The sequence below is a fragment of the Montipora capricornis genome, chromosome 5 (assembly GCF_036669925.1).
Source record: "Montipora capricornis isolate CH-2021 chromosome 5, ASM3666992v2, whole genome shotgun sequence".
NCBI classification, from domain to species: Eukaryota; Metazoa; Cnidaria; class Anthozoa; order Scleractinia; family Acroporidae; genus Montipora; species Montipora capricornis.
The window spans coordinates 23,567,514-23,580,013 of NC_090887.1; the positions used below are offsets into that span (position 1 = coordinate 23,567,514).

Sequence of the window (12,500 nt, forward strand, 5' to 3'; positions counted from 1 at the left end):
GGATGGAAATCACACCTTTTCGTGTACCAAATTATGTGTATGTTCGACTTGACTCACAGAAAGCACTGAAATGCCTTCAAATTACGTCATACCGAAACCCCGCCAAAATCCAGTTTATCGCTGGCCATTTTCCATTCACAGCAGATCAGAGAATTAATCCCTTTTTTTCGGAAACATCATATTAAACGCAAACGATAGACGCCTTCCCGTTCCAATAAACAAAGTGACCGTACGCCAATACAGTGACAACCAATTCAGACAACAAGTTGCAAAATTGTTGAGACACTTTCATTAAAAAACACCTTTTCTAACTTCCAATACTCGGCGTATCTAGAATTTAAACCTTTCCCACTTCCTCTCCCCTCTCCCCCTTTCAATGTTGACTGCTTAAGTTCCCAACATTTTTTTGTCTCGCTAGCAACACTGATAAGGGGGGAAGGGGGGCTGCAGTGTGAGAGATAATAGGGAAATTAATAACGCCCCAAGAAGGTGAAGTGTCTCCACTATTTTTGCAACTTGTTGTTGCAATAACGAGTCACGTCCCCTTGAATGCCTGGCCAATAGAACGCGCTTTGAATCTTATCAGTCGTTTTCTTTATTCCCATGTGACCTCCCATGATCGATCCGTGCCCTAGTTCCATTATTCGACCTCTCAGCTGCACAGGAACCATAACCTGCTTCAGGGGTTTACCTCTGTTCACATAAGGGTGCTTGTAGACGTGGTACAGAACTCCACCTTCACCTTCACTTCAAATGAAGTCTCAGCCTGGCCTCTCATAACTACGTCATCTTTCTCCTAAAATTTCTGTAGGCTCTTGTCATCACGCTGCATCTGCTTGAGCTTTTCTCTATCAATTACAGGACTTTCTTTGGTACCCGGTACCTTCAACGGAATATGTTCTCCAGCTTTCTTAGCTTGACTTCTCGTGGTTACAGCACAAGCTTCTTGTACAGGAACTTGCCAGCTTGGGTCTGGATCGTCAGCGGCTCTTGCGCCTGGTACATTACCAATAATTAAATCATAAACAGCATCGGGAAGACACTGCGCTTCCACCTGGCCCTTGAGATACGGTGTATCAACATCAATCTTTGCGATGGGAACTTTCCTTGCCGTATTGTCAATGAGCGGCATAACATTAAATTCGCCAGTAAACTGATCCTCAGACACAAGGTCCCTCTTTACTACAATTCCACTACAACCAGTATCTCTCAGGACATCAACAGGCTTCTCTCCAACTCTACCTTTCACGACAGGCATTTTACTTCTCACTCCAGTCAACGGTTCAACACGAGCACTACTCAACAATGGAATCTTCTTACCACAGGCTAACAGCAGCTTATCATCTTTAATACAGGCCTTAACTTCTTCATCAGTAAGTTTAACCTCAGGTGGCTGAACTAGACAACTGGCACTCACTTGACCACGCTGCACAGGGTTACCATCCTTACTTTGTCCTCCTGATCTGCGTCCACCTGATTTCTAGAATTCATGTCCCTGCTTGCCACATAGGAAACACTTTCTTGTTAGGGTTGGGCAGTTGACGGCTTTATGACCTCGGGTGTTGCACTTAAAGCAATGCAGAGCTGGTGGATTAATCTGCATGTTCTTGGCCTCTTCCCTCTCAGGCTGCACTGTTGGCTTTCTGCTCGCTGAGCTGAACAAATGTTTACCATGAGCCTCCAAGTACTGGTCAGCGATCTTCGCAATCTTTGCTAGGGTCTCAGGTGACCTTTCTCGCAGGTGAATTGCCAAATCCTTAGGGCAAGAGTCAATAAATTGTTCTTTCGCGATCAAGTCCTTAAGACCATCAAAGGTTCGCGCAGTATTCGAAAGCTCTAGCCACCGTAACAGGTATCTGTCCAATCGCACAATAAACTGCTCCGGACTTTCGTCAACTTCTGGTTTGGATGCTCTAAATTTTCGACGATAGCCGTCTTCGGTAAGGTCATATCTCTTCATTAATGCAATCTTTACCCTGTCATAATCCTTAGCTGTGTCCTCCGATAGACGTGAATACACTTCTAGTGCTCGTCGAGACAACAGAGCACTGAGCTTCGATGCCCATCCATCTTTTTTCCACTTAGCTGTCTCGGCAAATCTCTCGAACCTCTGCAAATACGCGTCCAAATCGTCTTTGCCATCAACAAAGGGGAGTTTAGGTGCCTTAGCCCGATCCTCTCTCACTACAGGACCTCCGTCAGCATTCTCCACAGCCAAACGTGCAATCTCCAGCTCGTGTTCTCTTTTTGCAGCTTCAATAGCCTCTTTCTGTTTCATCAGCTCGGCTTCCATCTCCAATTTCCTTAGTTCGCGTTCTTGTCGTCTAGTTTCTCTCTCTTCGTCTTCTCTTCTGCGCCTTTCCTCCTTCTCTTCCTCTTCCTTTCTTTTATCCTCCTCAAGCATTCGTCGTCTCTCTTCCTTTTCTTCTTCAAACCGCCTACGCTTTTCTTCTCTTTCCTCTTCCAGCTGTCTACGTTTCTCTTCACGTTCTTCCTCTCTACGTTTCTCGTCTCGTTCTTCGTCTCTGCGTTTGTCCTCTTTTTCTTCTTGTTCACGCACAAATTCAAGCAGCTTTTCTCCTTCCAGACCAAACTTTTCGCCAAGCTGAATAAATTTCTCCATTTTCACAGCACTAAAGTTCCACGGCTCTTTCACTCGCTACAACTTTTTCCACAGCGTCGCTACTTCTTCCAAGTTGTGATCCTTTCCTGGTTTCTGTAGTCGGCAAACAAATGAATTCCTCTCCCGGACAGGCCCCCAATGTTACGAGTTCAAATGTTTTGAGGAAAGTTAGTTTACAAACTAAACTGAACACAGGGTTGTCGGAACAACAAGAAGATTTATTCCAAAATGAACGTTGTTTCCATGAAGTAAAACTCTTAACAATTCGTACTCGATAAACTTACACGGCCTCCGCCAACTTGAGTAAACACTGCTTCTGTCACACTTGAATAAACACGGCTAACGCCAACTCTCGTCGCTTGTGAAAAACTAGTTAGAAAACACTTCACTACTTATATACTCTTATAATAAGCTTCTAGAACTTTCTAAAATAGTAATCACTCTAATTATAGAAAGATTACAAAACACACCGATTTAGAAACGCTTACGCATGAACCTAAAAATAAACAAACTACGAACTCTCGCGAAGCTTCTAGAAAGTAACGCTTGTCACGCAATGCTATTTTTCGTAACACTTGGTAACTCCCAGTTCTGCTGCTGGGAAGTTATTACCAGGCAAGGTTAAATCCGCCAGAAAGTTAATAAAATTTTCTTGAGTGGGTTGAGGGCCACCTTAAAATTTCTCAACTGTGAAGGTAGCTGTGAATCTGCTCCAGAGAATTTTTTTAACTTTGCAGACTTTAATCTTAGCTTAATAATCACTTTCCAGCAGTAAAAATTAGGAGTCAACAAATATATTTTTTAGATCTAAGTGCTTACAACAAGAAATAGGGTTTATTTGGATGGCTCGTTTGTTGCTATGGCAACCAAATAGGTCATGTTTCTAACGTGTCTTGTTAAGCATTTATTGCTGTTTTATGTGGTACCATAGTATTGCTGTTGCATGGAACAGTTGTGTAGATCCAATCAATCTAAATAGTACAGTTTCTTGAACGTGCTGAAACTGGTTTGAGCATCGCTAAAGGCGTGTTTCATGACAGCAAAATTGGGACTGAACAGATAAAAAAATCTCTGATAACTTATGAAAAGAAACAGTTACTTTTTATGCGTTCCATGAAGGAATCATGCATGTGTTACGGAGCAGATAACACTCACTGTTTCTTAGCAAAATAAAGTTGAATCCATTCTGTTCTGCTTTTGTTCTGGGCGTCAATGCACCTTTACCATCTCCTCAAGAACAGTTGCAACTGCCATTTTAGAGATCAAACCTTTTTACCAGACCAGTGACAAAAGAATTCTTTCTTTCTGCTAAGAACATCTTTAAATTGCCCAGAGCACTCCCTCAATCCAAGTCGTTGAACTCATACTGTTTAATGGACATTAAAGGAACAACAGATCAGTACATGTACCAGCATGACGATCAATCTGGGGCAAAAACTTGTACTTACTTAATAAATTAATTACAATTAATGGTAATAATAATGATAATGATAATGACAAGAACCATTATAATTAGAGTAATAATTAATGGAAATAATAGTAGTGATTATTGAGGTTACCTGGCCAAGCACCACAGGAGCCCATTTGTTAAAAACCCTGATACTTTTCAGGTGTCATCTTAAGAAGGAGAGATTTTTTAAGCCAGCAATTTTCCAGGGTGCCGCCATTTGGACAACTCTGACACGTTACAGTCACCCTATTGTTCTGAGGTTTTGTATAATAATTATTACAATAGGGCAACCATAACATGTCACAATTATTCACGATGGTGACATCCAAAAAAATATGAAAACAAAAATAAATGATGTTGAAATTCACCTATTTCTGAGACAAGGTGATTTTCTGCAATTCTGCACCTTAATGGTGCTAAACTCTGTCCCCAGTTTCATCTGCGCTGCAGAACGTTTAATTTATAGCTGATGGACACACACCTAAGAGTTTGCATTTACAACAAAAAAAAAATAAATAAATATTAGAGGTCCTTATTGTTATTTTATCATCTTTTGCGATTCCAAAAATCGGTTTGAGATAACGGAAAGATGTAATGCACTCATGAGTAGGATACAATACAAACTGCTTGGCAACGTGCGAAACGGCAACTAAAAAATTTAAGTCCTAGGCAGGAATTGAACCTACGCCCTGTCCCTATTGAACTACTAGAATTCACTGGAGAGCAAGGTCAAGTTCATAACTGCGAGGATCACAGCTTCACTTGATTTCATATCCGCAGTTCATATATGATCCATTTCATATATCATTTCATCGTTGATTCATTCCTCACGGGAACATTGGAACCCACAAATGACCAGCTCCCAACGTCAGTGGCTTCATAGCTCAGTTCGTTGGAGCGTCCCACCGGCATCACGAGGTCATGGGTTCAAACCCCGTTGAAGTCCTGAATTTTTCAGGCTTTTTAATGCAATTGCAAAAATTGCATTTATAACTGCAAGGATCATAGCTTCACTTAATAACACTAATAATAGTGATAATAATAACAGTAGTATAGAAGGTAGTAGTATCTTTAGTACTCTTAAGTTCTTTCCCCGCTTTCTCTGTTGTCCCCATTTAACTTTGGATCTTTTAGTCTTTCCTTGAAATAGATCTGAAAAGGTTTTAAGTGAGATGGAGATGCGGATACGACAGGGACAGAACTTACAGTGCTACTCCTTGGATTATCATTAATGAGACTAACATTGTTTATAATACTGCTAATTAACAACAATGATAGTGGCATTTGTTTTGTTTTTTTGGCACCTATTTTTTATTTTTTGCTAGTTGGAATTTATCGAAAACAAACGGCGACACTAAAGAACTTTGAAAATGCACCTATCATTGAACTATTTGTTGGTAACTTCGAATAATTGTAAATTGCTCTGCCATTTTTTCGATTTTTTGCACCATACATATGGCTGATTTGGTGAAAACAAACAAACGTCCACACTAAGGAACAATGCAGCTCTCATCAAACTATTTGTTAGTGACTTCAAGTAATTACTGGGTTTATTTTTTTTTTCCGTGTCGGTAAAAGTCTTGCCTGTCACTCCCCTGGTAAGTGGTATCTTTGTGTATAGAGCCTTCTGCGCGTATTTTCTTAGGATCGAGAGGGTAGTGGAACTGCGTAGATTTCTCTAGTGGACACAGTAGAATCAATAACTTAGCCTGCAATGGCGTCGAAAGTCATGCAACACGAATGGCGTTTTAGTGGATCCTTAAACAAAATATACCCTTATGGAGCTCAATAATAATGGAAAGTCAGTTGGATAAACTAGGCATGAATCTCAAAAGCGACGAGTACTGGACTTCGACAACAATCTATCGCCCGTCGAGACGAAATCAAAGTGAGCTGCATTTACCTGAAGTACATGGTAATTTGACACAATTGAGTTTCTTTGTCTTCACGCACGCAATGAAATAGGAAGAGGTTTTCGCCTCTAAGAGCAAATATGTTGTTTGTTTCAATAAAATTTTCGCTGGAAAACGATTCTGTGGTATTTTCTGCCTTTGTGAATTATAATATCACGTTGTGTATTGAATTTTCGAGCTTAAGGTTGAAATGTGATATGGGAGAATTTTTTTAGTATTGCTCTGTAAGCAGGAAGGGTTCACAGGCCTGTTGGAAGCGTGCTTGAGTTTCAACAAAATGAGCCCCAAAATCAGTGAAAACTTGTGACGCAGATGAATAATAAAGTAGCTGCTATTGCCAAAATGATGGAATTACCTGGTGATAAATAACGTTGTACGTGTCTTGGAGAGTAAATTTTGACTTTGCATAAACAAGAGTTGGGCGATTGTGATCTTTGTTTTGACTTCGCTCATTTCATTGTCAAACTTTATAACACTTGACAGAAAAAGAAACTTACAAAAACCCGGTATCTTGCCATCATTTGACACAGATGCTTCACTGTTTGGCGAGTAAACATGCCACGGTAACTTAATAACGGCGCCCGCTGAATTCCGGCCATGTCACTTTCGATTTTGCAATTTACTTGAACGTAGCAAAAATCTCCCAAAATGTTTGTCGCTGATCGTAACTTTTTATATTCGATATTCACGGTTCAAAATTAATGTTGTTTTCATGTCGTAAATATTTCATTCTCGATCGACTGTCCCGGAAACTTCCTTCTGCTCTTTCTAGAAACTGTGTATCAATAGTTATTTGCTTTTTCATCAATATTTGGTTTGCATAAAGCAAGCTACATGTAACAAAATCTGTACCTTGCTGAGTTCGCATTTGTTAGCGTTAATAGTATTTTCGGTCAGATGCTTCTGTTTTTTATGAGGGGTTTATTGTTTTGGTCTCCCATCCTAACACTAACCCCGCGGAACAGGGCTTGACTTCAGTGAAGTTTAGTATTACAAACCTGTCAGATGCTCAGAGGGCACACTTGTGGTGCAAAGAAGTTGTGAGGGAACTTGAAAATTATCAACATGTCAGCCCAGAAGCCAATGTTTCTCGCTTCTCTTTTATTTGTTATTCTTCAGAGACTGGAATGCTGTATTTCAATACCACACAATTCAGTGCCTTCTGATTTTCTGTAGCACGTACCACAGGCAACCCAGTGTATGCTTTACGGAAGCATCTCGTTGTAAATTGCCCTGGAATTTATTTCGATTTTTTGAACCATGACTGACTTTTTACCACTTGGAATTTACAGAAATCAAACGGCCACACTAAAGAACTTTCGCAATGCAGCTACACTGTATCATCTGAATCTACAGAACTTCTGCAATGTAGCTATCATCAAGTATTTGTTCGCGACTTCCAAAGGCTGTAAATTACCCTGGCATTTTTTCGATTTTTTGGACCATAGTTAGCTTTTTACCAGACTATTTGTTGGCAACTTCGAACAATTGTAAATTGCTCTGCCATTTTTTCGATTTTTTGCACCATACATATGGCTGATTTGGTGAAAACAAACAAACGTCCACACTAAGGAACAATGCAGCTCTCATCAAACTATTTGTTAGTGACTTCAAGTAATTGTAAATTGCCCTGGAATTTATTTCGATTTTTTGAACCATGCCTGACTTTTTACCACTCGGAATTTACAGAAATCAAACAGTCACACTAAAGAACTTTCGCAATGCAGCTACACTGTATCAGCTGAATCTACAGAACTTCTGCAATGTAGCTATCATCAAGTATTTGTTCGCGACTTCCAAAGGCTGTAAATTACCCTGGCATTTTTTCGATTTTTTGGACCATAGTTAGCTTTTTACCAGACTGAGTTGGAATTAATCGAAAACAAAAGACCTCACTAAGGAACTTCGGCAATGCAGCCATCACGCTATAAAAGATGACAGAAAAGTGCTTCATTCTCAGTTTCATTCGGTGTTACTCATGGCCACAGCAACAGCAAGGCAGCTCAAGAATAAGGTACAGTGTATGTAAGGTATCACCCGGTGAAAGGCGTGCATTGAAGGACCTATTACGTGACGAAACTATCATTGTCAAGAAAGCCGACAAAGGAACCACAACTGTAATAATGAGCAGAGAAGAAAAAATAACAAGTTCTGTTGAACGATCCCTACAACTAAAAGCCCTTAGATAAACCGATGGCTGACGAAACAGCTGAGAAAATAAAAATAATAATAACGTGTATGCTTACAGAAAGCGACATTGATGAAATGACAGCAAAATGGCTCTCCCAAACACCAAACCCACCGAGAATTACAGAATGCTATACACTAACAAAGATTCACAAGCCTACACTAGTCGGTAGACCTATAATATCTGGGTGTGACGGCCCTACAGAGATAATTTCATGCCTCGTTGACCACCTCATACAGCCAATAGCGCAACACAAAGAATCTTATCCGAAAGATTCCACAGACTTTATAAACTTCATTGAGAAAACGAAACTGCCAAGGAACGCAAGCCTTGCCTCAATGGTCGTAACTAGCTTATACACGAATATACCTCAAGAAGAAGGGATCGAGACTGTATGCAAAGCTTACGAAGACTTCTATCAAAACCATTTACCACTACCTACTAAGTTCTTGAGGCAAATGCTTTGCCTGATACTAAAGGAGAATTCATTCTAATTCAATGGACGACATTATTTGCAAACCCACGGAACAGCAATGGTAACCAAAATGGCTATAGCTTTTGCTAACATTTTCATAGCAAAAATAGAAAAAGGCATTATCAGCAAGAGCAAAATTAAACCACTAGACTAAGTTTGGAAGAGATACATTGACGATGTCTTCTGTCTGTGGGACACAACCGAAGACAATATAGAAAATTTTGTGCAAAGGGCAAACTACCACGATACAATCAAATTTACGGCTGAAATATCAGACTCAGAAATTACATTCTTAGACACAACAGCTAGTGTGCAAAGGCGAGAGATTCAATAGAGAATCCACCCTTGATGTGCAAACACATTACAAACGGACAGAGACCTTTCAATACACAAATTTTTATTCATGTCATCCACTAGGCGTTAAGAAAGGATTCATACAAGGAGAAGCGCTACGCCTCCTAAGAACAAATTCATCAATCGTGATGTACTCTAATAATAACATGAAGAGTTTCAAAACACGGCTAAAGAATAAAGGATACCCAAATAAATTTTCAGAAAAATTCCTATCTGATTGAAGTTAACTTCACAGATAGAGAGAGGTCACTTGAAAACAAAGACAACAGCACACAAAAGAAAATATTGCCTTTTGTTACACAATACCACTGGGCTTTACCTAACTTCAAGAACATATTTATGGGGAAATGGCACCCTATTCAAAATCAACCGCACCTTAGAGAAGTATTTAAGGACCCGTACCAAAATTTGTGGCCTGAATGAGTGAGATTCGGGCCCGATTCGGGCCATAAAGCTGTTTTTAAGGCAAGAACCGAGCGAGACAAAGCGAGACAACCATTTTGTCGCGCTTGTGCGACTGAGCCAGACATTAGTTTGGTTTGATTATCGCCGATAGTGTGGCGTGAGTGAGCGAGAAAAAGTGAAACCCCAGTTTATTCATTTACGCCGCTGTAACGAGACATTTGTCAGGCTGTATTATCGGTGAAACTCAGGCTGCTCACTTGTTATTCGATACATAAGTGATCCCTACTTGTTATTCGATAAGAAAAGATTAGTAGCAATAGATCAGGGAGTACTCAAAAATGCAAATCATTTACTTAACTCTGGCTGTCGTTCTAATGTATTATATTATTTGCCGCATTTCTGTACGTGTAGTCCGTCCCCGGGTAAAAGGTGAGCAAACCATTTTTTACCGCTCTGAATTTTGACCTAAAATACGTATATGGCTGGATATTTTTTCCAAGTGATACATTTAGCGTGATACCCACCCGCATCCGGAGAGGTAAGTTCAAATAGCTTAGCACGTTCAGGAGAAGCAATCTACATGTAGCTACCTCAAGACAGCATTATCCTGCTTGCCCAAAACGGAGGATAATTTTTTAATGATAGGAATTGCTTGTCGCTGGACGGAAAACCTTTAAGAGGGAAGAGCAATGTTTGAGTTTTGGCTATCGATAATGAAATATTTGTAACCGCTTTTGGCGCGCGTTTCAGTTTAACTTAACCGTGCATTTCACCAAGCATCTGAATCTCTACACAGATGCAGAGCTTTTTCTTCCCATTTAGGACAGTAATCAACGAGATCAAAACAGCATTTATTTGCTCTAATTAATATTGCTGGAAACAATTTTCTCTTTTATGAAATAGATTTTAAACAATGTATGAAGATTTAAAATAAATGAGAAACTAGAAACGACCTCGCTATCTGATCACAGATCACTGTGGAAACCTGGCTACTAACATGCCTACCTTATTATGGACACTTTGAATGACTTCAGTCGCATTTTGTTCTATGCTAAAAGCTGGTACATTCTTTTTATTTAAGTTACCTTAAACTGAAACATGTTTCTGTCTTACATGACTGTCCACGCAATGATGACAAGGGTCATGTTTACTGTAGTTGGTCTCGGTCGAGGATCGTTCGCTTACTTATTGGCACGGAAACTAAAGATAGTATCTTTCGAATAAGGATAAACTCAGTCTGTTAACCCTTTGGTTGTAACCACTAAAAATGTGATACAAGAATTATTTTGTCGATACACATTTGTTATTTTGCTTCCAGTATCAAAACAAGTCCACAATGTCGCCGTAAGTCACGCAAACAAAAAACAGTGGTACTGTCTATGGGGGTGGGGGGAGTGGCAGGCAGGGGATTTTCTAGTTTATAATTTATAATGGCACTATTAAAGTAGGCATAGTTTCAATTATGGCCTGTTTTGTTTCTGTTTATACTGATTTCAATGTTTCTTATAAATAATGCGTCAAAGTACCAGGATAGCGCGATGTACCCTCACCCCATGACAGATGATACTTCATATCCTCATTGTAATAAGCTGAGAAATAAGCTTGTGAGTCAGATAAATACGGAGAAACTTACAGAAAATCACTTATGTCTTTCATGTAAAACTATTCAGTCCCCTATCAGTCATCATAATAAAATTGACCATCTACGGGCATCCGTTTACTGTTTGCGTGACTTACGGCTACATTGTGGACTTGTTTTGAAACTGGAAGATGTGTGCTGACAGAAAAATGCCTGTATCACAATTTTAGTGGTTACAACCAAAACATGGACTCTTGCTATAACCAAAGGGTTAACAGACAGAGTTTCTCGTTCTCCGAAAGACCCTATCTTTAGTTTCCGTGCCAATTATTAAATGCCACTTTTTTTCTGTCGCGCAAGGTCGCACAACATTCAAGCTTCTCATGGCGTTGTGTCTGTTGCAATTTAATCGTGTGAGGAAACAACATACAGCGCCCAAATCTCTAAGTAGCGGTACGTTTTCCCGGGTTTCTTTCTCGTAATTACCGCTATTAACAAAGGGTCTTAGTTTTCGTACGAAAACTAAGAGCGGGGTTGTAGTTTTCGTACTACGAAAGCTAAGCCATAAACTAACGTCGCCCATAAAAATGTATTGCTCATTAGCGTGATTTTTTTGTTTTTTTATGGACCTGAATCTCGCCCGTTTATCGCTCAGAATATCGTCCAAATGTCAGAGTAGTACAAATGTCCCGCTCCATTCTCGCTCATTTATCGTTCAATTTTTATCGCTCCTGTCAGGCTGATTATCGTCAGGCTCTGTATCGCTCATCAGCGAGACTTTTTATGGCCCGAATCTCGCCCGCGTCTCGCCCAGAATTTTCGTACGGGGAGCCACCATACTATCATATCGCAAAGGAAAGTTGTTAAAAGACACCTTAGTCAGAGCTAAACTTTGAAGGCACAGATTTTAGAATTGCTTGCGAACGGCAGGAGTAGCGCAGGCCCGTCAACACTTTTTCAACATTTGTATGTTTAACTTCCAGTTTTGTTTGCAATGTACCTTCTTCTTGCAATATGGAGTCTTGCTAAAGAAGCAAGTGCTGAAAACTAACAACCTTATCGGGTAAATGACTGCGGGCCTTGGTCTTGAATGAAATGTTGCATCCTTAAGGACTTGTAACCAGTTAATAATACATGTATTTAGTGTATCTTCTTCGAACATGTTTACAAGCTGCGTTTTTCCTAAAGAATCTCTGAACCAGTTTTAGTGATATTATACTGCCATTCAATTTATTTTTTAAACCTGCTATAAATTTTAGGGCATCCGTAGTGTTGTCGTCAGCAAGGTATTACCAGCTGTGGAAGGAAACTTACTCTCCTCTCCACTAAATTATCCTGTTCTAAAAATGAGGGAATGTCATATCAGCATCTGTGGCTAAATATATGCCAGACGAGAGACGAATGAGACGAAAAGATTAAACAGATGAAAGGAGTTGCATTTTTTTCTCCTCTATTGAAGTGCTAGAGAAATGAAGCAAAGAAAAAGTCACAGGGAAGCAGCCAAGAGCAAGAG

General features: G+C 39.9%; 1 long non-coding RNA gene across 9 annotated transcripts in view; it reads right to left on the reverse strand.

Moving 5' to 3' along the window:
- LOC138049971 (uncharacterized) overlaps window positions 1-12,500 on the reverse strand; it is a 160,512-nt gene that overhangs the window by 51,261 nt on the left and 96,751 nt on the right. For 8 of the 9 annotated variants that reach the window (XR_011132517.1, XR_011132511.1, XR_011132509.1 and 5 more), the window contains one exon: window positions 3,779-3,989. This is a non-coding gene — a long non-coding RNA (uncharacterized lncRNA). Of the gene's footprint in view, window positions 1-3,778; window positions 3,990-4,441; window positions 4,555-12,500 lie in introns of all 9 variants that reach the window. The other variant, XR_011132515.1, reaches the window with a different exon arrangement.